This window comes from Engystomops pustulosus, chromosome 9 (assembly GCF_040894005.1).
Source record: "Engystomops pustulosus chromosome 9, aEngPut4.maternal, whole genome shotgun sequence".
In the NCBI taxonomy this organism is placed as follows: Eukaryota; Metazoa; Chordata; class Amphibia; order Anura; family Leptodactylidae; genus Engystomops; species Engystomops pustulosus.
This window is the reverse complement of record NC_092419.1, coordinates 63,554,791-63,574,574: the sequence shown is the minus strand read 5'-3', so window position 1 is coordinate 63,574,574 and position 19,784 is coordinate 63,554,791. Positions and strand designations below refer to the sequence as shown.

The 19,784-nt window shown below is 44.9% G+C and overlaps 55 pseudogenes; all 55 read right to left on the bottom strand.

Moving 5' to 3' along the window:
• Positions 1 to 44: 44 nt before the first annotated feature.
• LOC140094279 (5S ribosomal RNA) lies at positions 45 to 163 on the bottom strand (annotated as a pseudogene).
• A 70-nt stretch (positions 164 to 233) lies between these two features.
• On the bottom strand, positions 234 to 352 carry LOC140094117 (5S ribosomal RNA; annotated as a pseudogene).
• A 69-nt stretch (positions 353 to 421) lies between these two features.
• On the bottom strand, positions 422 to 540 carry LOC140090200 (5S ribosomal RNA; annotated as a pseudogene).
• Positions 541 to 610: 70 nt separating this feature from the next.
• LOC140085005 (5S ribosomal RNA) lies at positions 611 to 729 on the bottom strand (annotated as a pseudogene).
• A 69-nt stretch (positions 730 to 798) lies between these two features.
• On the bottom strand, positions 799 to 917 carry LOC140084934 (5S ribosomal RNA; annotated as a pseudogene).
• An 818-nt stretch (positions 918 to 1,735) lies between these two features.
• On the bottom strand, positions 1,736 to 1,854 carry LOC140090484 (5S ribosomal RNA; annotated as a pseudogene).
• A 70-nt stretch (positions 1,855 to 1,924) lies between these two features.
• On the bottom strand, positions 1,925 to 2,043 carry LOC140089929 (5S ribosomal RNA; annotated as a pseudogene).
• A 447-nt stretch (positions 2,044 to 2,490) lies between these two features.
• Positions 2,491 to 2,609, bottom strand: LOC140079219 (5S ribosomal RNA; annotated as a pseudogene).
• A 1,015-nt stretch (positions 2,610 to 3,624) lies between these two features.
• Positions 3,625 to 3,743, bottom strand: LOC140096003 (5S ribosomal RNA; annotated as a pseudogene).
• Positions 3,744 to 4,176: 433 nt separating this feature from the next.
• LOC140096157 (5S ribosomal RNA) lies at positions 4,177 to 4,294 on the bottom strand (annotated as a pseudogene).
• Positions 4,295 to 4,364: 70 nt separating this feature from the next.
• On the bottom strand, positions 4,365 to 4,483 carry LOC140088072 (5S ribosomal RNA; annotated as a pseudogene).
• Positions 4,484 to 4,741: 258 nt separating this feature from the next.
• LOC140085412 (5S ribosomal RNA) lies at positions 4,742 to 4,860 on the bottom strand (annotated as a pseudogene).
• A 448-nt stretch (positions 4,861 to 5,308) lies between these two features.
• LOC140082696 (5S ribosomal RNA) lies at positions 5,309 to 5,427 on the bottom strand (annotated as a pseudogene).
• A 636-nt stretch (positions 5,428 to 6,063) lies between these two features.
• On the bottom strand, positions 6,064 to 6,182 carry LOC140092264 (5S ribosomal RNA; annotated as a pseudogene).
• A 70-nt stretch (positions 6,183 to 6,252) lies between these two features.
• LOC140097756 (5S ribosomal RNA) lies at positions 6,253 to 6,371 on the bottom strand (annotated as a pseudogene).
• Positions 6,372 to 6,441: 70 nt separating this feature from the next.
• On the bottom strand, positions 6,442 to 6,560 carry LOC140083732 (5S ribosomal RNA; annotated as a pseudogene).
• Positions 6,561 to 6,819: 259 nt separating this feature from the next.
• LOC140081652 (5S ribosomal RNA) lies at positions 6,820 to 6,938 on the bottom strand (annotated as a pseudogene).
• A 447-nt stretch (positions 6,939 to 7,385) lies between these two features.
• On the bottom strand, positions 7,386 to 7,504 carry LOC140092505 (5S ribosomal RNA; annotated as a pseudogene).
• A 70-nt stretch (positions 7,505 to 7,574) lies between these two features.
• LOC140082943 (5S ribosomal RNA) lies at positions 7,575 to 7,693 on the bottom strand (annotated as a pseudogene).
• A 259-nt stretch (positions 7,694 to 7,952) lies between these two features.
• On the bottom strand, positions 7,953 to 8,071 carry LOC140096178 (5S ribosomal RNA; annotated as a pseudogene).
• A 259-nt stretch (positions 8,072 to 8,330) lies between these two features.
• Positions 8,331 to 8,449, bottom strand: LOC140085955 (5S ribosomal RNA; annotated as a pseudogene).
• Positions 8,450 to 8,520: 71 nt separating this feature from the next.
• On the bottom strand, positions 8,521 to 8,639 carry LOC140086345 (5S ribosomal RNA; annotated as a pseudogene).
• A 448-nt stretch (positions 8,640 to 9,087) lies between these two features.
• On the bottom strand, positions 9,088 to 9,206 carry LOC140082695 (5S ribosomal RNA; annotated as a pseudogene).
• A 259-nt stretch (positions 9,207 to 9,465) lies between these two features.
• LOC140093780 (5S ribosomal RNA) lies at positions 9,466 to 9,584 on the bottom strand (annotated as a pseudogene).
• Positions 9,585 to 9,843: 259 nt separating this feature from the next.
• On the bottom strand, positions 9,844 to 9,962 carry LOC140091522 (5S ribosomal RNA; annotated as a pseudogene).
• A 69-nt stretch (positions 9,963 to 10,031) lies between these two features.
• On the bottom strand, positions 10,032 to 10,150 carry LOC140087632 (5S ribosomal RNA; annotated as a pseudogene).
• Positions 10,151 to 11,165: 1,015 nt separating this feature from the next.
• LOC140085167 (5S ribosomal RNA) lies at positions 11,166 to 11,284 on the bottom strand (annotated as a pseudogene).
• Positions 11,285 to 11,353: 69 nt separating this feature from the next.
• LOC140087630 (5S ribosomal RNA) lies at positions 11,354 to 11,472 on the bottom strand (annotated as a pseudogene).
• A 69-nt stretch (positions 11,473 to 11,541) lies between these two features.
• On the bottom strand, positions 11,542 to 11,660 carry LOC140087629 (5S ribosomal RNA; annotated as a pseudogene).
• A 70-nt stretch (positions 11,661 to 11,730) lies between these two features.
• On the bottom strand, positions 11,731 to 11,849 carry LOC140093552 (5S ribosomal RNA; annotated as a pseudogene).
• A 69-nt stretch (positions 11,850 to 11,918) lies between these two features.
• LOC140088427 (5S ribosomal RNA) lies at positions 11,919 to 12,037 on the bottom strand (annotated as a pseudogene).
• A 448-nt stretch (positions 12,038 to 12,485) lies between these two features.
• Positions 12,486 to 12,604, bottom strand: LOC140085166 (5S ribosomal RNA; annotated as a pseudogene).
• Positions 12,605 to 12,673: 69 nt separating this feature from the next.
• Positions 12,674 to 12,792, bottom strand: LOC140087628 (5S ribosomal RNA; annotated as a pseudogene).
• A 69-nt stretch (positions 12,793 to 12,861) lies between these two features.
• LOC140087626 (5S ribosomal RNA) lies at positions 12,862 to 12,980 on the bottom strand (annotated as a pseudogene).
• A 70-nt stretch (positions 12,981 to 13,050) lies between these two features.
• Positions 13,051 to 13,169, bottom strand: LOC140093551 (5S ribosomal RNA; annotated as a pseudogene).
• Positions 13,170 to 13,238: 69 nt separating this feature from the next.
• LOC140082932 (5S ribosomal RNA) lies at positions 13,239 to 13,357 on the bottom strand (annotated as a pseudogene).
• Positions 13,358 to 13,427: 70 nt separating this feature from the next.
• On the bottom strand, positions 13,428 to 13,546 carry LOC140087916 (5S ribosomal RNA; annotated as a pseudogene).
• Positions 13,547 to 13,798: 252 nt separating this feature from the next.
• On the bottom strand, positions 13,799 to 13,916 carry LOC140096156 (5S ribosomal RNA; annotated as a pseudogene).
• Positions 13,917 to 13,986: 70 nt separating this feature from the next.
• Positions 13,987 to 14,105, bottom strand: LOC140088071 (5S ribosomal RNA; annotated as a pseudogene).
• A 258-nt stretch (positions 14,106 to 14,363) lies between these two features.
• On the bottom strand, positions 14,364 to 14,482 carry LOC140085411 (5S ribosomal RNA; annotated as a pseudogene).
• Positions 14,483 to 14,741: 259 nt separating this feature from the next.
• LOC140084078 (5S ribosomal RNA) lies at positions 14,742 to 14,860 on the bottom strand (annotated as a pseudogene).
• Positions 14,861 to 14,930: 70 nt separating this feature from the next.
• On the bottom strand, positions 14,931 to 15,049 carry LOC140097755 (5S ribosomal RNA; annotated as a pseudogene).
• A 70-nt stretch (positions 15,050 to 15,119) lies between these two features.
• LOC140083731 (5S ribosomal RNA) lies at positions 15,120 to 15,238 on the bottom strand (annotated as a pseudogene).
• Positions 15,239 to 15,497: 259 nt separating this feature from the next.
• On the bottom strand, positions 15,498 to 15,616 carry LOC140081651 (5S ribosomal RNA; annotated as a pseudogene).
• A 636-nt stretch (positions 15,617 to 16,252) lies between these two features.
• Positions 16,253 to 16,371, bottom strand: LOC140082921 (5S ribosomal RNA; annotated as a pseudogene).
• A 70-nt stretch (positions 16,372 to 16,441) lies between these two features.
• LOC140090482 (5S ribosomal RNA) lies at positions 16,442 to 16,560 on the bottom strand (annotated as a pseudogene).
• Positions 16,561 to 16,819: 259 nt separating this feature from the next.
• On the bottom strand, positions 16,820 to 16,938 carry LOC140097672 (5S ribosomal RNA; annotated as a pseudogene).
• Positions 16,939 to 17,008: 70 nt separating this feature from the next.
• LOC140079295 (5S ribosomal RNA) lies at positions 17,009 to 17,127 on the bottom strand (annotated as a pseudogene).
• Positions 17,128 to 17,196: 69 nt separating this feature from the next.
• Positions 17,197 to 17,315, bottom strand: LOC140091861 (5S ribosomal RNA; annotated as a pseudogene).
• A 448-nt stretch (positions 17,316 to 17,763) lies between these two features.
• LOC140095917 (5S ribosomal RNA) lies at positions 17,764 to 17,882 on the bottom strand (annotated as a pseudogene).
• Positions 17,883 to 18,133: 251 nt separating this feature from the next.
• On the bottom strand, positions 18,134 to 18,252 carry LOC140095726 (5S ribosomal RNA; annotated as a pseudogene).
• Positions 18,253 to 18,322: 70 nt separating this feature from the next.
• LOC140091521 (5S ribosomal RNA) lies at positions 18,323 to 18,441 on the bottom strand (annotated as a pseudogene).
• A 69-nt stretch (positions 18,442 to 18,510) lies between these two features.
• Positions 18,511 to 18,629, bottom strand: LOC140087625 (5S ribosomal RNA; annotated as a pseudogene).
• Positions 18,630 to 18,884: 255 nt separating this feature from the next.
• On the bottom strand, positions 18,885 to 19,003 carry LOC140082910 (5S ribosomal RNA; annotated as a pseudogene).
• Positions 19,004 to 19,639: 636 nt separating this feature from the next.
• Positions 19,640 to 19,758, bottom strand: LOC140091847 (5S ribosomal RNA; annotated as a pseudogene).
• Positions 19,759 to 19,784: the final 26 nt, after the last annotated feature.

Here is a 19,784-nt window from a genome sequence, read left to right as displayed (position 1 = left end):
TTACTATCTCATAGAGAAAATAACTCAATTTTCAGGTTCAAAAAGGTCAACGGATCTTGGGATTCCTACCCAGTCTCCCATGCTGGTACTTGCCAAGCCTTAAGCTGCATTGCTGCTGCGATCTGACGAGAGCAGGCACATTCAGCTTAGAATGGCCGTTGACAGCAGCTGTTCAATTTGAACCTTCTTTTACTATCTCATAGAGAAACTAACACAATTTTCAGGTTCAAAAAGGTCAACGGAACTTGGGATTCCCAGCCAGTCTCCCATGCTGGTACTTGCCAAGCCTTAAGCTGCATTGCTGCTGCGATCTGACGAGAGCAGGCACATTCAGCTTAGAATGGCTGTTAACAGCAGCTGTTCAATTTGAACCTTCTTTTACTATCTCATAGAGAAACTAACACAATTTCAGGTTCAAAAAGGTCAACGGAACTTGGGATTCCCAGCTAGTCTCCCATGCTGGTACTTGCCAAGCCTTAAGCTGCATTGCTGCTGCGATCTGACGAGAGCAAGCAAATTCAGCTTAGAATGGCCGTTGACAGCAGCTGTTCAATTTGAACCTTCTTTTGCTATCTCATAGAGAAACTAACACAATTTTCAGGTTCAAAAAGGTCAACAGAACTTGGGATTCCCAGCCAGTCTCCCATGCTGGTACTTGCCAAGCCTTAAGCTGCATTGCTGCTGCGATCTGACGAGAGCAGGCACATTCAGCTTAGAATGGCTGTTAACAGCAGCTGTTCAATTTGAACCTTCTTTTACTATCTCATAGAGAAACTAACACAATTTCAGGTTCAAAAAGGTCAACGGAACTTGGGATTCCCAGCTAGTCTCCCATGCTGGTACTTGCCAAGCCTTAAGCTGCATTGCTGCTGCGATCTGACGAGAGCAGGCACATTCAGCTTAGAATGGCCGTTGACAGCAGCTGTTCAATTTGAACCTTCTTTTGCTATCTCATAGAGAAACTAACACAATTTTCAGGTTCAAAATGGTCAACAGAACTTGGGATTCCCAGCCAGTCTCCCATGCTGGTACTTGCCAAGCCTTAAGCTGCATCGCTGCTGCAATCTGAAAAGAGCACACACATTCAGCTTAGAATGGCCGTTGACAGCAGTTGTTCAATTTGAACCTTCTTCTACTATCTCATAGAGAAACTAACACAATTTTCAGGTTCAAAAAGGTCACCAGAACTTGGGATTCCCAGCCAGTCTCCCATGCTGGTACTTGCCAAGCCTTAAGCTGCATTGCTGCTGTGATCTGACAAGAGCAGGCACATTCAGCTTAGAATGGCCGTTGACAGCAGCTGTTCAATTTGAACCTTCTTTTACTATCTCATAGAGAAAATAACACAATTTTAAGGTTCAAAAAGGTCAACGGATCTTGGGATTCCTACCCAGTCCCCCATGCTGGTACTTGCCAAGCCTTAAGCTGCTGCGATCTGACGAGAGCAGGCACATTCAGCTTAGAATGGCCGTTGACAGCAGCTGTTCAATTTGAACCTTCTTTTACTATCTCATAGAGAAACTAACACAATTTTCAGGTTCAAAAAGGTCAACAGAACTTGGGATTCCCAGCCAGTCTCCCATGCTGGTACTTGCCAAGCCTTAAGCTGCATCGCTGCTGCGATCTGACAAGAACACGCACATTCAGCTTAGAATGGCCGTTGACAGCAGCTTTTCAATTTGAACCTTCTTTTACTATCTCATAGAGAAATTAACACAATTTTCAGGTTCAAAAAGGTCAACAGAACTTGGGATTCCCAGCCAGTCTCCCATGCTGGTACTTGCCAAGCCTTAAGCTGCATTGCTGCTGTGATCTGACGAGAGCAGGCACATTCAGCTTAGAATGGCCGTTGACAGCAGATGTTCAATTTGAACCTTCTTTTACTATCTCATAGAGAAACTAACACAATTTTCAGGTTCAAAAAGGTCAACGGAACTTGGGATTCCCAGCCAGTCTCCCATGCTGGTACTTGCCAAGCCTTAAGCTGCATTGCTGCTGCGATCTGACGAGAGCAGGCACATTCAGCTTAGAATGGACGTTGACAGCAGCTGTTCAATTTGAACCTTCTTTTACTATCTCATAGAGAAACTAACACAATTTTCAGGTTCAAAAAGGTCAACGGAGCTTGGGATTCCCAGCCAGTCTCCCTTGTTGGTACTTGCCAAGCCTTAAGCTGCATCGCTGCTGCGATCTGACAAGAGCACGCACATTCAGCTTAGAATGGCAGTTGACAGCAGCTGTTCAATTTGAACCTTCTTTTGCTATCTCATAGAGAAACTAACACATTTTCAGGTTCAAAAATGTCAACGGAACTTGGAATTCCCAGCCAGTCTCCCATGCTAGTACTTGCCAAGCCTTATGCTGCATTGCTGCTGCGATCTGACGAGAGCAAGCAAATTCCGCTTAGAATGGCCGTTGACAGCAGATGTTCAATTTGAACCTTCTTCTACTATCTCATAGAGAAACTAACACAATTTTCAGGTTCAAAAAGGTCAACAGAACTTGGGATTCCCAGCCAGTCTCCCATGCTGGTACTTGCCAAGCCTTAAGCTGCATTGCTGCTGCGATCTGACGAGAGCAGGCACATTCAGCTTAGAATGGCCGTTGACAGCAGCTGTTCAATTTGAACCTTCTTTTACTATCTCATAGAGAAACTAACACAATTTTCAAGTTCAAAAAGGTCAACAGAACTTGGGATTCCCAGCCAGTCTCCCATGCTGGTACTTGCCAAGCCTTAAGCTGCATCGCTGCTGCGATATGACAAGAGCACGCACATTCAGCTTATAATGGCCGTTGACAGCAGCTCTTCAATTTGAACCTTCTTTTACTATCTCATAGAGAAACTAACACAATTTTCAGGTTCAAAAAGGTCAACATATTTTGGGATTCCCAGCCAGTCTCCCATGCTGTCACTTGCCAAGCCTTAAGCTGCATCTCTTCTGCGATCTGACAAGAGCACGCACATTCAGCTTATAATGGCCGTTGACAGCAGCTGTTCAATTTGAACCTTCTTTTACTATCTCATAGAGAAACTAACACAATTTTCAGGCTCAAAAAGGTTAACGTATCTTGGGATTCCCAGCCAGTCTCCCATGCTGTCACTTGCCAAGCCTAAAGCTGAATCTCTTCTGCGATCTGACAAGAGCACGCACATTCAGCTTAGAATGGCCGTTGACAGCAGCTGTTCAATTTGAACCTTCTTTTACTATCTCATAGAGAAACTAACACAATTTTCAGGCTCAAAAAGGTCAACGTATCTTGGGATTCCCAGCCAGTCTCCCATGCTGTCACTTGCCAAGCCTAAAGCTGCATCTCTTCTGCGATCTGACAAGAGCACGCACATTCAGCTTAGAATGGCCGTTGACAGCAGCTGTTCAATTTGAACCTTCTTTTACTATCTCATAGAGAAACTAACACAATTTTCAGGCTCAAAAAGGTCAACGTATCTTGGGATTCCCAGCCAGTCTCCCATGCTGTCACTTGCCAAGCCTTAAGCTGCATCTCTTCTGCGATCTGACAAGAGCACGCACATTCAGCTTAGAATGGCCGTTGACAGCAGCTGTTCAATTTGAACCTTCTTTTACTATCTCATAGAGAAACTAACACAATTTTCAGGTTCAAAAAGGTCAACAGAACTTGGGATTCCCAGCCAGTCTCCCATGCTGGTACTTGCCAAGCCTTAAGCTGCATTGCTGCTGCGATCTGACAAGAGCAGGCACATTCAGCTTAGAATGGCCGTTGAAAGCAGCTGTTCAATTTGAACCTTCTTTTACTATCTCATAGAGAAACTAACACAATTTTCAGGTTCAAAAAGGTCAACGGAACTTGGGATTCCCAGCCAGTCTCCCATGCTGGTACTTGCCAAGCCTTAAGCTGCTGCGATCTGACGAGAGCAGGCACATTCAGCTTAGAATGGCCGTTGACAGCAGCTGTTCAATTTGAACCTTCTTTTACTATCTCATAGAGAAAATAACACAATTTTCAGGTTCAAAAAGGTCAACGGATCTTGGGATTCCTACCCAGTCTCCCATGCTGGTACTTGCCAAGCCTTAAGCTGCTGCGATCTGACGAGAGCAGGCACATTCAGCTTAGAATGGCCGTTGACAGCAGCTGTTCAATTTGAACCTTCTTTTACTATCTCATAGAGAAACTAACACAATTTTCAGGTTCAAAAAGGGCAACAGAACTTGGGATTCCCAGGCAGTCTCCCATGCTGGTACTTGCCAAGCCTTAAGCTGCATTGCTGCTGCGATCTGACGAGAGCAGGCACATTCAGCTTAGAATGGCCGTTGACAGCAGCTGTTCAATTTGAACCTTCTTTTACTATCTCATAGAGAAACTAACACAATTTTCAGGTTCAAAAAGGTCAACGGAACTTGGGATTCCCAGCCAGTCTGCCATGCTGGTACTTGCCAAGCCTTAAGCTGCATTGCTGCTGCGATCTGACGAGAGCAGGCACATTCAGCTTAGAATGGCCGTTGACAGCAGCTGTTCAATTTGAACCATCTTCTACTATCTCATAGAGAAACTAACACATTTTCAGGTTCAAAAAGGTCAACGGAACTTGGAATTCCCAGCCAGTCTCGCATGCTGGTACTTGCCAAGCCTTAAGTTGCATTGCTGCTGCGATCTGACAAGAGCACGCACATTCAGCTTAGAATGGCCGTTGACAGCAGCTGTTCAATTTGAACCTTCTTTTACTATCTCATAGAGAAATTAACACAATTTTCAGGTTAAAAAAGGTCAACAGAACTTGGGATTCCCAGCCAGTCTCCCATACTGGTACTTGCCAAGCCTTAAGCTGCATTGCTGCTGCGATCTGACGAGAGCAGGCACATTCAGCTTAGAATTGCCGTTGACAGCAGCTGTTCAATTTGAACCTTCTTTTACTATCTCATAGAGAAACTAACACAATTTTCAGGTTCAAAAAGGTCAACAGAACTTGGGATTCCCAGCCAGTCTCCCATGCTGGTACTTGCCAATCCTTAAGCTGCATCGCTGCTGCGATCTGAAAAGAGCACACACATTCAGCTTAGAATGGCCGTTGACAGCAGTTGTTCAATTTGAACCTTCTTCTACTATCTCATAGAGAAACTAACACAATTTTCAGGTTCAAAAAGGTCACCAGAACTTGGGATTCCCAGCCAGTCTCCCATGCTGGTACTTGCCAAGCCTTAAGCTGCATCGCTGCTGCGATCTGACAAGAGCACGCACATTCAGCTTAGAATGGCCGTTGACAGCAGCTTTTCAATTTGAACCTTCTTTTACTATCTCATAGAGAAACTAACACAATTTTCAGGTTCAAAAAGGTCAACGGAACTTGGGATTCCCAGCCAGTCTCCCATGCTGGTACTTGCCAAGCCTTAAGCTGCATTGCTGCTGCGATCTGACGAGAGCAGGCACATTCAGCTTAGAATGGCCATTGACAGCAGCTGTTCAATTTGAACCTTCTTTTACTATCTCATAGAGAAACTAACACAATTTTCAGGTTCAAAAAGGTCAACTGAACTTGGGATTCCCAGCCAGTCTCCCATGCTGGTACTTGCCAAGCCTTAAGCTGCATCGCTGCTGCGATCTGACGAGAGCAGGCACATTCAGCTTAGAATGGCCATTGCCAGCAGCTGTTCAATTTGAACCTTCTTTTACTATCTCATAGAGAAGCTAACACAATTTTCAGGTTCAAAAAGGTCAACAGAACTTGGGATTCCAAGCCAGTCTCCCATGCTGGTACTTGCCAAGCCTTAAGCTGCATCGCTGCTGCGATCTGACAAGAGCATACACATTCAGCTTAGAATGACCGTTGACAGCAGTTGTTCAATTTGAACCTTCTTCTACTATCTCATAGAGAAACTAACACAATTTTCAGGTTCAAAAAAGTCACCAGAACTTGGGATTCCCAGCCAGTCTCCAAACTGGTACTTGCCAAGCCTTAAGCTGCATCGCTGCTGCGATCTGACAAGAGCACGCACATTCAGCTTAGAATGGCCGTTGACAGCAGCTTTTCAATTTGAACCTTCTTTTACTATCTCATAGAGAAACTAACACAATTATTAGGTTCAAAAAGGTCAACGGAACATGGGATTCCCAGCCAGTCTCCCATGCTGGTACTTGCCAAGCCTTAAGCTGCATTGATGCTGCGATCTGACGAGAGCAGGCACATTCAGCTTAGAATGGCCGTTGACAGCAGCATTTCAAATTGAACCTTCTTTTACTATCTCATAGAGAAACTAAAACAATTTTCAAGTTCAAAAAGGTCAACAGAACTTGGGATTCCCAGCCAGTCTCCCATGCTGGTACTTGCCAAGCCTTAAGCTGCATTGCTGCTGCGATCTGACAAGAGCACGCACATTCAGCTTAGAATGGCCGTTGACAGTAGCTGTTCAATTTGAACCTTCTTTTACTATCTCATAGAGAAACTAACACAATTTTCAGGTTCAATAAGGTCAACAGAACTTGGGATTCCCAGCCAGTCTCCCATGCTGGTACTTGCCAAGCCTTAAGCTGCATTGCTGCTGCGATCTGACGAGAGCAGGCACATTCAGCTTAGAATGGCCATTGACAGCAGTTGTTTAATTTGAACCTTCTTCTACTATCTCATATAGAAACTAACACAATTTTCAGGTTCAAAAAGGTCACCAGAACTTGGGATTCCAAGCCAGTCTCCCATGCTGGTACTTGCCAAGCCTTAAGCTGCATCGCTGCTGCGATCTGACAAGAGCACGCACATTCAGCTTAGAATGGCCGTTGACAGCAGCTGTTCAATTTGAACCTTCTTTTATTATCTCATAGAGAAACTAACACAATTTTCAGGTTCAAAAAGGTCAACGGAACTTGGGATTCCCAGCCAGTCTCCCATGCTAGTACTTGCCAAGCCTTAAGCTGCATTGCTGCTGCGATCTGACGAGAGCAGGCACATTCAGCTTAGAATGGCCATTGACAGCAGTTGTTCAATTTGAACCTTCTTCTACTATCTCATATAGAAACTAACACAATTTTCAGGTTCAAAAAGGTCACCAGAACTTGGTATTTCAAGCCAGTCTCCCATGCTGGTACTTGCCAAGCCTTAAGCTGCATTGCTGCTGCAATCTGACAAGAGCAGGCACATTCAGCTTAGAATGGCCCTTGACAGCAGCTGTTCAATTTGAACCTTCTTTTGCTATCTCATAGAGAAACTAACACAATTTTCAGGTTCAAAAAGGTCACCAAATCTTGGGATTCCAAGCCAGTCTCCCATGCTGCTACTTGCCAAGCCTTAAGCTGAATCGCTGCTGCGATCTGACAAGAGCACGCACATTCAGCTTAGAATGGCCGTTGAAAGCAGCTGTTCAATTTGAACCTTCTTTTACTATCTCATAGAGAAACTAACACATTTTCAGGTTCAAAAAGGTCAACAGAACTTGGGATTCCCAGCCAGTCTCCCATGCTGGTACTTGCCAAGCCTTAAGCTGCATTTCTGCTGCGATCTGACGAGAGCAGGCACATTCAGCTTAGAATGGCCGTTGAAAGCAGCTGTTCAATTTGAACCTTCTTTTACTATCTCATAGAGAAACTAACACAATTTTCAGGTTCAAAAAGGTCAACGGAACTTGGAATTCCCAGCCAGTCTCCCATGCTGGTACTTGCCAAGCCTTAAGCTGCATTGCTGCTGCGATCTGACGAGAGCAGGCACATTCAGCTTAGAATGGCCGTTGACAGCAGCTGTTCAATTTGAACCTTCTTTTACTATCTCATAGAGAAAATAACTCAATTTTCAGGTTCAAAAAGGTCAACGGATCTTGGGATTCCTACCCAGTCTCCCATGCTGGTACTTGCCAAGCCTTAAGCTGCATTGCTGCTGCGATCTGACGAGAGCAGGCACATTCAGCTTAGAATGGCCGTTGACAGGAGCTGTTCAATTTGAACCTTCTTTTACTATCTCATAGAGAAACTAACACAATTTTCAGGTTCAAAAAGGTCAACGGAACTTGGGATTCCAAGCCAGTCTCCCATGCTGGTACTTGCCAAGCCTTAAGCTGCATTGCTGCTGCGATCTGACGAGAGCAGGCACATTCAGCTTAGAATGGCTGTTGACAGCAGCTGTTCAATTTGAACCTTCTTTTACTATCTCATAGAGAAACTAACACAATTTTCAGGTTCAAAAAGGTCAACGGAACTTGGAAATCCCAACCAGTCTCCCATGCTGGTACTTGCCAAGCCTTAAGTTGCATTGCTGCTGCGATCTGACGAGAGCAGGCAAATTCAGCTTAGAATGGCCGTTGACAGCAGCTGTTCAATTTGAACCTTCTTTTACTATCTCATAGAGAAACTAACACAATTTTCAGGTTAAAAAAGGTCAACAGAACTTGGGATTCCCAGCCAGACTCCCATGCTGGTACTTGCCAAGCCTTAAGCTGCATTGCTGCTGCGATCTGACGAGAGCAGGCACATTCAGCTTAGAATGGCCGTTGACAGCAGCTTTTCAAATTTGAACCTTCTTTTGCTATCTCATAGAGAAACTAACACAATTTTCAGGTTCAAAAAGGTCAACGGAACTTGGGATTCCCAGCCAGTCTCCCATGCTGATACTTGCCAAGCCTTAAGCTGCATTGCTGCTGCGATCTGACGAGAGCAGGCACATTCAGCTTAGAATGGCCGTTGACAGCAGCTGTTCAATTTGAACCTTCTTTTGGTATCTCATAGAGAAACTAACACAATTTTCAGGTTCAAAAAGGTCAACAGAACTTGGGATTCCCAGCCAGTCTCCCATGCTGGTACTTGCCAAGCCTTAAGCTGCATCGCTGCTGCGATCTGAAAAGAGCACACACATTCAGCTTAGAATGGCCGTTGACAGCAGTTGTTCAATTTGAATCTTCTTCCACTATCTCATAGAGAAACTAACACAATTTTCAGGTTCAAAAAGGTCACCAGAACTTGGGATTCCCAGCCAGTCTCCCATGCTGGTACTTGCCAAGCCTTAAGCTGCATCGCTGCTGCGATCTGACAAGAGCACGCACATTCAGCTTAGAATGGCCGTTGACAGCAGCTTTTCAATTTGAACCTTCTTTTACTATCTCATAGGGAAACTAACACAATTTTCAGGTTCAAAAAGGTCAACGGAACTTGGGATTCCCAGCCAGTCTCCCATGCTGGTACTTGCCAAGCCTTAAGCTGCATTGCTGCTGCGATCTGACGAGAGCAGGCACATTCAGCTTAGAATGGCCATTGACAGCAGCTGTTCAATTTGAACCTTCTTTTACTATCTCATAGAGAAACTAACACAATTTTCAGGTTCAAAAAGGTCAACAGAACTTGGGATTCCCAGCCAGTCTCCCATGCTGGTACTTGCCAAGCCTTAAGCTGCATCGCTGCTGAGATCTGACAAGAGCACGCACATTCAGCTTAGAATGGCCGTTGACAGCAGCTGTTCAATTTGAACCTTCTTTTACTATCTCATAGAGAAACTAACACAATTTTCAGGTTCAAAAAGGTCAACAGAACTTGGGATTCCCAGCCAGTCTCCCATGCTGGTACTTGCCAAGCCTTAAGCTGCATTGCTGCTGCGATCTGACGAGAGCACGCACATTCAGCTTAGAATGGCCATTGACAGCAGCTGTTCAATTTGAACCTTCTTTTACTATCTCATAGAGAAACTAACACAATTTTCAGGTTCAAAAAGGTCAACAGAACTTGGGATTCCCAGCCAGTCTCCCATGCTGGTACTTGCCAAGCCTTAAGCTGCATCGCTGCTGCGATCTGACAAGAGCACGCACATTCAGCTTAGAATGGCCGTTGATAGCTGCTGTTCAATTTGAACCTTCTTTTACTATCTCATAGAGAAACTAACACAATTTTCAGGTTCAAAAAGGTCAACAGAACTTGGGATTCCCAGCCAGTCTCCCATGCTGGTACTTGCCAAGCCTTACGCTGCATTGCTGCTGCGATCTGACGAGAGCAGGCACATTCAGCTTAGAATGGCCGTTGACAGCAGCTGTTCAATTTGAACCTTCTTTTACTATCTCATAGAGAAACTAACACATTTTCAGGTTCAAAAAGGTCAACGGAACTTGGAATTCCCAGCCAGTCTCCCATGCTGGTACTTGCCAAGCCTTACGCTGCATTGCTGCTGCGATCTGACGAGAGCAGGCACATTCAGCTTAGAATGGCCGTTGACAGCAGCTGTTCAATTTGAACCTTCTTTTACTATCTCATAGAGAAACTAACACAATTTTCAAGTTCAAAAAGGTCAACAGAACTTGGGATTCCCAGCCAGTCTCCCATGCTGGTACTTGCCAAGCCTTAAGCTGCATCGCTGCTGCGATATGACAAGAGCACCCACATTCAGCTTATAATGGCCGTTGACAGCAGCTGTTCAATTTGAACCTTCTTTTACTATCTCATAGAGAAACTAACACAATTTTCAGGTTCAAAAAGGTCAACATATTTTGGGATTCCCAGCCAGTCTCCCATGCTGTCACTTGCCAAGCCTTAAGCTGCATCTCTTCTGCGATCTGACAAGAGCACGCACATTCAGCTTATAATGGCCGTTGCCAGCAACTGTTCAATTTGAACCTTCTTTTACTATCTCATAGAGAAACTAACACAATTTTCAGGCTCAAAAAGGTTAACGTATCTTGGGATTCCCAGCCAGTCTCCCATGCTGTCACTTGCCAAGCCTAAAGCTGAATCTCTTCTGCGATCTGACAAGAGCACGCACATTCAGCTTAGAATGGCTGTTGACAGCAGCTGTTCAATTTGAACCTTCTTTTACTATCTCATAGAGAAACTAACACAATTTTCAGGCTCAAAAAGGTCAACGTATCTTGGGATTCCCAGCCAGTCTCCCATGCTGTCACTTGCCAAGCCTTAAGCTGCATCTCTTCTGCGATCTGACAAGAGCACGCACATTCAGCTTAGAATGGCCGTTGACAGCAGCTGTTCAATTTGAACCTTCTTTTACTATCTCATAGAGAAACTAAAACAATTTTCAGGTTCAAAAAGGTCAACAGAACTTGGGATTCCCATTCAGTCTCCCATGCTGGTACTTGCCAAGCCTTAAGCTGCATTGCTGCTGCGATCTGTCAAGAGCAGGCACATTCAGCTTAGAATGGCCGTTGAAAGCAGCTGTTCAATTTGAACCTTCTTTTACTATCTCATAGAGAAACTAACACAATTTTCAGGTTCAAAAAGGTCAACGGAACTTGGGATTCCCAGCCAGTCTCCCATGCTGGTACTTGCCAAGCCTTAAGCTGCATTGCTGCTGCGATCTGACGAAAGCAGGCACATTCAGCTTAGAATGGCCGTTGACTTCAGCTGTTCAATTTGAACCTTCTTTTACTATCTCATAGAGAAACTAACACATTTTCAGGTTCAAAAAGGTCAACGGAACTTGGAATTCCCAGCCAGTCTCCCATGCTGGTACTTGCCAAGCCTTACGCTGCATTGCTGCTGCGATCTGACGAGAGCAGGCACATTCAGCTTAGAATGGCCGTTGACAGCAGCTGTTCAATTTGAACCTTCTTTTACTATCTCATAGAGAAACTAACACATTTTCAGGTTCAAAAAGGTCAACGGAACTTGGAATTCCCAGCCAGTCTCCCATGCTGGTACTTGCCAAGCCTTACGCTGCATTGCTGCTGCGATCTGACGAGAGCAGGCACATTCAGCTTAGAATGGCCGTTGACAGCAGCTGTTCAATTTGAACCTTCTTTTGCTATCTCATAGAGAAACTAACACAATTTTCAGGTTCAAAAAGGTCAACGGAACTTGGGATTCCCAGCCAGTCTCCCATGCTGGTACTTGCCAAGCCTTAAGCTGCATTGCTGCTGCGATCTGACGAGAGCAGGCACAATCAGCTTAGAATGGACGTTGACAGCAGCTGTTCAATTTGAACCTTCTTTTACTATCTCATAGAGAAACTAACACATTTTCAGGTTCAAAAAGGTCAACGGAACTTGGAATTCCCAGCCAGTCTCCCATGCTGGTACTTGCCAAGCCTTAAGCTGCATTGCTGCTGCGATCTGACGAGAGCAGGCACATTCAGCTTAGAATGGCTGTTGACAGCAGCTGTTCAATTTGAACCTTCTTTTACTATCTCATAGAGAAACTAACACAATTTTCAGGCTCAAAAAGGTCAACGTATCTTGGGATTCCCAGCCAGTCTCCCATGCTGTCACTTGCCAAGCCTTAAGCTGCATCTCTTCTGCGATCTGACAAGAGCACGCACATTCAGCTTAGAATGGCCGTTGACAGCAGCTGTTCAATTTGAACCTTCTTTTACTATCTCATAGAGAAACTAAAACAATTTTCAGGTTCAAAAAGGTCAACAGAACTTGGGATTCCCATTCAGTCTCCCATGCTGGTACTTGCCAAGCCTTAAGCTGCATTGCTGCTGCGATCTGTCAAGAGCAGGCACATTCAGCTTAGAATGGCCGTTGAAAGCAGCTGTTCAATTTGAACCTTCTTTTACTATCTCATAGAGAAACTAACACAATTTTCAGGTTCAAAAAGGTCAACGGAACTTGGGATTCCCAGCCAGTCTCCCATGCTGGTACTTGCCAAGCCTTAAGCTGCATTGCTGCTGCGATCTGACGAAAGCAGGCACATTCAGCTTAGAATGGCCGTTGACTTCAGCTGTTCAATTTGAAACTTCTTTTACTATCTCATAGAGAAACTAACACATTTTCAGGTTCAAAAAGGTCAACGGAACTTGGAATTCCCAGCCAGTCTCCCATGCTGGTACTTGCCAAGCCTTACGCTGCATTGCTGCTGCGATCTGACGAGAGCAGGCACATTCAGCTTAGAATGGCCGTTGACAGCAGCTGTTCAATTTGAACCTTCTTTTACTATCTCATAGAGAAACTAACACATTTTCAGGTTCAAAAAGGTCAACGGAACTTGGAATTCCCAGCCAGTCTCCCATGCTGGTACTTGCCAAGCCTTACGCTGCATTGCTGCTGCGATCTGACGAGAGCAGGCACATTCAGCTTAGAATGGCCGTTGACAGCAGCTGTTCAATTTGAACCTTCTTTTGCTATCTCATAGAGAAACTAACACAATTTTCAGGTTCAAAAAGGTCAACGGAACTTGGGATTCCCAGCCAGTCTCCCATGCTGGTACTTGCCAAGCCTTAAGCTGCATTGCTGCTGCGATCTGACGAGAGCAGGCACAATCAGCTTAGAATGGACGTTGACAGCAGCTGTTCAATTTGAACCTTCTTTTACTATCTCATAGAGAAACTAACACATTTTCAGGTTCAAAAAGGTCAACGGAACTTGGAATTCCCAGCCAGTCTCCCATGCTGGTACTTGCCAAGCCTTAAGCTGCATTGCTGCTGCGATCTGACGAGAGCAGGCACATTCAGCTTAGAATGGCCGTTGACAGCAGTTGTTCAATTTGAACCTTCTTTTACTATCTCATAGAGAAACTAACACAATTTTCAGGTTCAAAAAGGTCAACAGCACTTGGGATTCCCAGCCAGTCTCCCATGCTGGTACTTGCCAAGCCTTAAGCTGCATTGCTGCTGTGATCTGACAAGAGCAGGCACATTCAGCTTAGAATGGCCGTTGACAGCAGCTGTTCAATTTGAACCTTCTTTTACTATCTCATAGAGAAAATAACACAATTTTCAGGTTCAAAAAGGTCAACGGATCTTGGGATTCCTACCCAGTCTCCCATGCTGGTACTTGCCAAGCCTTAAGCTGCTGCGATCTGACGAGAGCAGGCACATTCAGCTTAGAATGGCCGTTGACAGCAGCTGTTCAATTTGAACCTTCTTTTACTATCTCATAGAGAAACTAACACAATTTTCAGGTTCAAAAAGGGCAACAGAACTTGGGATTCCCAGGCAGTCTCCCATGCTGGTACTTGCCAAGCCTTAAGCTGCATTGCTGCTGCGATCTGACGAGAGCAGGCACATTCAGCTTAGAATGGCCGTTGACAGCAGCTGTTCAATTTGAACCTTCTTTTACTATCTCATAGAGAAACTAACACAATTTTCAGGTTCAAAAAGGTCAACGGAACTTGGGATTCCCAGCCAGTCTGCCATGCTGGTACTTGCCAAGCCTTAAGCTGCATTGCTGCTGCGATCTGACGAGAGCAGGCACATTCAGCTTAGAATGGCCGTTGACAGCAGCTGTTCAATTTGAACCATCTTCTACTATCTCATAGAGAAACTAACACATTTTCAGGTTCAAAAAGGTCAACGGAACTTGGAATTCCCAGCCAGTCTCGCATGCTGGTACTTGCCAAGCCTTAAGTTGCATTGCTGCTGCGATCTGACAAGAGCACGCACATTCAGCTTAGAATGGCCGTTGACAGCAGCTGTTCAATTTGAACCTTCTTTTACTATCTCATAGAGAAATTAACACAATTTTCAGGTTAAAAAAGGTCAACAGAACTTGGGATTCCCAGCCAGTCTCCCATACTGGTACTTGCCAAGCCTTAAGCTGCATTGCTGCTGCGATCTGACGAGAGCAGGCACATTCAGCTTAGAATTGCCGTTGACAGCAGCTGTTCAATTTGAACCTTCTTTTACTATCTCATAGAGAAACTAACACAATTTTCAGGTTCAAAAAGGTCAACAGAACTTGGGATTCCCAGCCAGTCTCCCATGCTGGTACTTGCCAAGCCTTAAGCTGCATCGCTGCTGCGATCTGAAAAGAGCACACACATTCAGCTTAGAATGGCCGTTGACAGCAGTTGTTCAATTTGAACCTTCTTTTACTATCTCATAGAGAAACTAACACAATTTTCAGGTTCAAAAAGGTCAACGGAACTTGGGATTCCCAGCCAGTCTCCAATGCTGGTACTTGCCAAGCCTTAAGCTGCATTGCTGCTGCGATCTGACGAGAGCAGGCACATTCAGCTTAGAATGGCCGTTGACAGCAGCATTTCAAATTGAACCTTCTTTTACTATCTCATAGAGAAACTAAAACAATTTTCAAGTTCAAAAAGGTCAACAGAACTTGGGATTCCCAGCCAGTCTCCCATGCTGGTACTTGCCAAGCCTTAAGCTGCATTGCTGCTGCGATCTGACAAGAGCACGCACATTCAGCTTAGAATGGCCGTTGACAGTAGCTGTTCAATTTGAACCTTCTTTTACTATCTCATAGAGAAACTAACACAATTTTCAGGTTCAACAAGGTCAACAGAACTTGGGATTCCCAGCCAGTCTCCCATGCTGGTACTTGCCAAGCCTTAAGCTGCATTGCTGCTGCGATCTGACGAGAGCAGGCACATTCAGCTTAGAATGGCCATTGACAGCAGTTGTTCAATTTAAACCTTCTTCTACTATCTCATATAGAAACTAACACAATTTTCAGGTTCAAAAAGGTCACCAGAACTTGGGATTCCAAACCAGTCTCCCATGCTGGTACTTGCCAAGCCTTAAGCTGCATCGCTGCTGCGATCTGACAAGAGCACGCACATTCAGCTTAGAATGGCCGTTGACAGCAGCTGTTCAATTTGAACCTTCTTTTATTATCTCATAGAGAAACTAACACAATTTTCAGGTTCAAAAAGGTCAACGGAACTTGGGATTCCCAGCCAGTCTCCCATGCTAGTACTTGCCAAGCCTTAAGCTGCATTGCTGCTGCGATCTGACGAGAGCAGGCACATTCAGCTTAGAATGGCCATTGACAGCAGTTGTTCAATTTGAACCTTCTTCTACTATCTCATATAGAAACTAACACAATTTTCAGGTTCAAAAAGGTCACCAGAACTTGGGATTTCAAGCCAGTCTCCCATGCTGGTACTTGCCAAGCCTTAAGCTGCATTGCTGCTGCAATCTGACAAGAGCAGGCACATTCAGCTTAGAATGGCCCTTGACAGCAGCTGTTCAATTTGAACCTTCTTTTGCTATCTCATAGAGAAACTAACACAATTTTCAGGTTCAAAAAGGTCACCAAATCTTGGGATTCCAAGCCAGTCTCCCATGCTGGTACTTGCCAAGCCTTAAGCTGCATTGCTGCTGCGATCTGACAAGAGCACGCACATTCAGCTTAGAATGGCCGTTGAAAGCAGCTGTTCAATTTGAACCTTCTTTTACTATCTCATAGAGAAACTAACACATTTTCAGGTTCAAAAAGGTCAACAGAACTTGGGATTCCCAGCCAGTCTCCCATGCTGGTACTTGCCAAGCCTTAAGCTGCATTTCTGCTGCGATCTGACAAGAGCAGGCACATTCAGCTTAGAATGGCCGTTGAAAGCAGCTGTTCAATTTGAACCTTCTTTTACTATCTCATAGAGAAACTAACACAATTTTCAGGTTCAAAAAGGTCAACGGAACTTGGAATTCCCAGCCAGTCTCCCATGCTGGTACTTGCCAAGCCTTAAGCTGCATTGCTGCTGCGATCTGACGAGAGCAGGCACATTCAGCTTAGAATGGCCGTTGACAGCAGCTGTTCAATTTGAACCTTCTTTTACTATCTCATAGAGAAACTAACACAATTTTCAGGTTCAAAAAGGTCAACAGAACTTGGGATTCCCAGCCAGTCTCCCATGCTGGTACTTGCCAAGCCTTAAGCTGCATTGCTGCTGTGATCTGACGAGAGCAGGCACATTCAGCTTAGAATGGCCGTTGACAGCAGCTGTTCAATTTGAACCTTCTTTTACTATCTCATAGAGAAAATAACTCAATTTTCAGGTTCAAAAAGGTCAACGGATCTTGGGATTCCTACCCAGTCTCCCATGCTGGTACTTGCCAAGCCTTAAGCTGCATTGCTGCTGCGATCTGACGAGAGCAGGCACATTCAGCTTAGAATGGCCGTTGACAGGAGCTGTTCAATTTGAACCTTCTTTTACTATCTCATAGAGAAACTAACACAATTTTCAGGTTCAAAAAGGTCAACGGAACTTGGGATTCCCAGCCAGTCTCCCATGCTGGTACTTGCCAAGCCTTAAGCTGCATTGCTGCTGTGATCTGACGAGAGCAGGCACATTCAGCTTAGAATGGCTGTTGACAGCAGCTGTTCAATTTGAACCTTCTTTTACTATCTCATAGAGAAACTAACACAATTTTCAGGTTCAAAAAGGTCAACGGAACTTGGGATTCCCAGCCAGTCTCCCATGCTAGTACTTGCCAAGCCTTAAGCTGCATTGCTGCTGCGATCTGACGAGAGCAGGCACATTCAGCTTAGAATGGCCGTTGACAGCAGCTGTTCAATTTGAAACTTCTTTTACTATCTCATAGAGAAACTAACACATTTTCAGGTTCAAAAAGGTCAACGGAACTTGGGATTCCCAGCCAGTCTCCCATGCTGGTACTTGCCAAGCCTTAAGCTGCATTGCTGCTGCGATCTGACGAGAGCAGGCACATTCAGCTTAGAATGGCCGTTGACAGCAGCTGTTCAATTTGAACCTTCTTTTGCTATCTCATAGAGAAACTAACACAATTTTCAGGTTCAAAAAGGTCAACAGAACTTGGGATTCCCAGCCAGTCTCCCATGCTGGTACTTGCCTAGCCTTAAGCTGCATCGCTGCTGCGATCTGAAAAGAGCACACACATTCAGCTTAGAATGGCCGTTGACAGCAGTTGTTCAATTTGAATCTTCTTCCACTATCTCATAGAGAAACTAACACAATTTTCAGGTTCAAAAAGGTCACCAGAACTTGGGATTCCCAGCCAGTCTCCCATGCTGGTACTTGCCAAGCCTTAAGCTGCATCGCTGCTGCGATCTGACAAGAGCACGCACATTCAGCTTAGAATGGCCGTTGACAGCAGTTTTTCAATTTGAACCTTCTTTTACTATCTCATAGGGAAACTAACACAATTTTCAGGTTCAAAAAGGTCAACGGAACTTGGGATTCCCAGCCAGTCTCCCATGCTGGTACTTGCCAAGCCTTAAGCTGCATCGCTGCTGCGATCTGACAAGAGCACGCACATTCAGCTTAGAATGGCCGTTGACAGCAGCTGTTCAATTTGAACCTTCTTTTACTATCTCATAGAGAAACTAACACAATTTTCAGGTTCAAAAAGGTCAACAGAACTTGGGATTCCCAGCCAGTCTCCCATGCTGGTACTTGCCAAGCCTTAAGCTGCTGCGATCTGACGAGAGCAGGCACATTCAGCTTAGAATGGCCATTGACAGCAGCTGTTCAATTTGAACCTTCTTTTACTATCTCATAGAGAAACTAACACAATTTTCAGGTTCAAAAAGGTCAACAGAACTTGGTATTCCCAGCCAGTCTCCCATGCTGGTACTTGCCAAGCCTTAAGCTGCATCGCTGCTGCGATCTGACAAGAGCACGCACATTCAGCTTAGAATGGCCGTTGACAGCAGCTGTTCAATTTGAACCTTCTTTTACTATCTCATAGAGAAACTAACACAATTTTCAGGTTCAAAAAGGTCAACAGAACTTGGGATTCCCAGCCAGTCTCCCATGCTGGTACTTGCCAAGCCTTACGCTGCATTGCTGCTGCGATCTGACGAGAGCAGGCACATTCAGCTTAGAATGGCCGTTGACAGCAGCTGTTCAATTTGAACCTTCTTTTACTATCTCATAGAGAAACTAACACATTTTCAGGTTAAAAAAGGTCAACGGAACTTGGAATTCCCAGCCAGTCTCCCATGCTGGTACTTGCCAAGCCTTACGCTGCATTGCTGCTGCGATCTGACGAGAGCAGGCACATTCAGCTTAGAATGGCCGTTGACAGCAGCTGTTCAATTTGAACCTTCTTTTGCTATCTCATAGAGAAACTAACACAATTTTCAGGTTCAAAAAGGTCACCGGAACTTGGGATTCCCAGCCAGTCTCCCATGTTACTTGCAGAGCCTTAAGCTGCATTGCTGCTGCGATCTGATGAGAGCACGCACATTCAGTTTAGAATGGCCGTTGACAGCAGCTGTTCAATTTGAACCTTCTTTTACTATCTCATAGAGAAACTAACACATTTTCAGGTTCAAAAAGGTCAACGGAACTTGGAATTCCCAGCCAGTCTCCCATGCTGGTACTTGCCAAGCCTTAAGCTGCATTGCTGCTGCGATCTGACGAGAGCAGGCACATTCAGCTTAGAATGGCCGTTGACAGCAGCTGTTCAATTTGAACCTTCTTTTACTATCTCATAGAGAAACTAACACAATTTCAGGTTCAAAAAGGTCAACAAAACTTGGGATTCCCAGCCAGTCTCCCATGCTGGTACTTGCCAAGCCTTAAGCTGCATCGCTGCTGCGATCTGACAAGAGCACACACATTCAGCTTAGAATGGCCGTTGACAGCAGCTGTTCAATTTGAACCTTCTTCTACTATCTCATATAGAAACTAACACAATTTTCAGGTTCAAAAAGGTCACCAGAACTTGGGATTCCAAGCCAGTCTCCCATGCTGGTACTTGCCAAGCCTTAAGCTGCATTGCTGCTGCGATCTGACAAGAGCAGGCACATTCAGCTTAGAATGGCCGTTGATAGCAGCTGTTCAATTTGAACCTTCTTTTACTATCTCATAGAGAAACTAACACAATTTTCAGGTTCAAAAAGGTCAACAGAACTTGGGATTCCCAACCAGTCTCCCATGCTGATACTTGCCAAGCCTTAAGCTGCAATGCTGCTGCGATCTGACAAGAGCAGGCACATTCAGCTTAGAATGGCCGTTGACAGCAGCTGTTCAATTTGAACCTTCTTTTGCTTTCTCATAGAGAAACTAACACAATTTTCAGGTTCAAAAAGGTCAACGGAACTTGGGATTCCCAGCCAGTCTCCCATGCTGGTACTTGCCAAGCCTTAAGCTGCATTGCTGCTGCGATCTGACGAGAGCAGGCACATTCAGCTTAGAATGGCCGTTGACAGCAGCTGTTCAATTTGAACCTTCTT